The sequence below is a fragment of the Ceratina calcarata genome, unplaced genomic scaffold (genome assembly GCF_001652005.2).
Source record: "Ceratina calcarata isolate Rehan_Ccalc_2016 unplaced genomic scaffold, ASM165200v1 scaffold545, whole genome shotgun sequence".
Taxonomy (NCBI): domain Eukaryota; kingdom Metazoa; phylum Arthropoda; class Insecta; order Hymenoptera; family Apidae; genus Ceratina; species Ceratina calcarata.
In genome coordinates, this window is record NW_017176622.1 from 11,796 (window position 1) to 13,194 (window position 1,399).

Genomic DNA, 1,399 nt, shown 5'->3' on the forward strand with positions numbered 1-1,399 from the left:
GTGCAACGATTTCTTTGATATTTTTCTTGTTATTTGAATTATATTTTTAATTGCATATAAATGTGTAATAATAAGCTAATAAACGTATTTGTCACTCATCTATTGCAATTATTTCGTGTACTGCGTTGAAATTCGTCATAGTTTCTTCTTTCGAGGCTTATTCAGGCGGTGGTAGTTTATTATCGCGTCCCGGTGGTTGAGCGAACGCGGCACTCGTAGCTGAAGAACGGCTCATTGCCGGTGGCACGCGGTATTGATGTAAAAACGAAAAAAGGGGATTAAAAAACCGGGAGGAAAAATAATCCAGTAGGTGGGCTCATTTGTACACGCATGGTTTAACCCTGGCAGCGTTTCCAGCCGGGCGAAGCCCTCTCTCGCTTTTCTCTCTCTCTCTCTCTCTCAGAACTTTTTATTTTCAGTTATCATTTAACTTGCATATCTTAAGCAGATGTAAATCAATATTTTTTCTACTTCAACCAATTAAAGGTTTCTCGCTATTGTAATTAAAAAAGAATTCATTGATTATTCTTGAGACGATTTAAACGTAGGACGAGCGAGAAACAATGGTTCCGGTGTAATTGAAATAAGGCGGCAGCGAAGGGAAACGCGATAACTATTCGCGATTGGAAGTAACGGCGCGAGCCGAGTGTTTTCGAGCGCGGTGATTACGGTATCTCGAGTCTGTACACCGTACGCGAATTTATCGTTTCAATTCGAACGGTTCGAGCTCGTTCACGGATCAACGGAACGCACAATTTCACCGCCTTACGCCGTTACAAGGATTCAACGGGAGAATAATTATTTCCTGCGGAGCACCAGGGCTCTGGTAAGAGAGCCAATATTTTTCGGGTTTCCCGCCCAGACGCGCATAAATTATCGAAAATAAACCGGCCCCTGAAAGCGTTCATCGGCCCGTGGTGAGATATGAATCTAAAATCCAGGTAGTACCTTCCGCTGTACAAGAAAATTATTATTGAAACCAAAAGTTGGATGTTCACTTTGACTCGATCGAATCATATGACGTCTGAGAATCGCCACTTAATTTTATTCAGAAGTCTAACTGAGAGAACAACAGAATTTTATAAAATTTTTTTTAGATACTATTATGTTACCGATTGTACAGCCAGGGGATTTAACACTTTGTACTCGAGAGGCACGAAAACTAATTGCAAACTGTAATATTTAACAGATTTTGTTGTATTCAATAAAAATGAAAAAATTGGTAAAATTTTATTATTTGTATACGTTCTTTTGGGTATAAAATGATTTGAAGTACCCCTAAAGTTCTCTAATATAGCCGAAATCGTCTCGAGTTGCTGGTTCGCTCGAGCGCAAAAGGCCTCGAGTGCAAAGGGTTAAAAAGAAATACGTGTACTCACTCTTCTCTCGGACGGGCTTG

The 1,399-nt window shown here is 40.1% G+C and overlaps 1 protein-coding gene across 1 annotated transcript in view; it reads left to right on the forward strand.

Annotated features, from left to right (window-relative positions):
* The window catches only part of LOC108628858 (uncharacterized), a gene marked incomplete at its 3' end in the record, with an annotated part of 3,622 nt that overhangs the window by 757 nt on the left and 1,466 nt on the right, over window positions 1-1,399 (forward strand). The gene's annotated exons all lie outside the window — the stretch shown is intronic.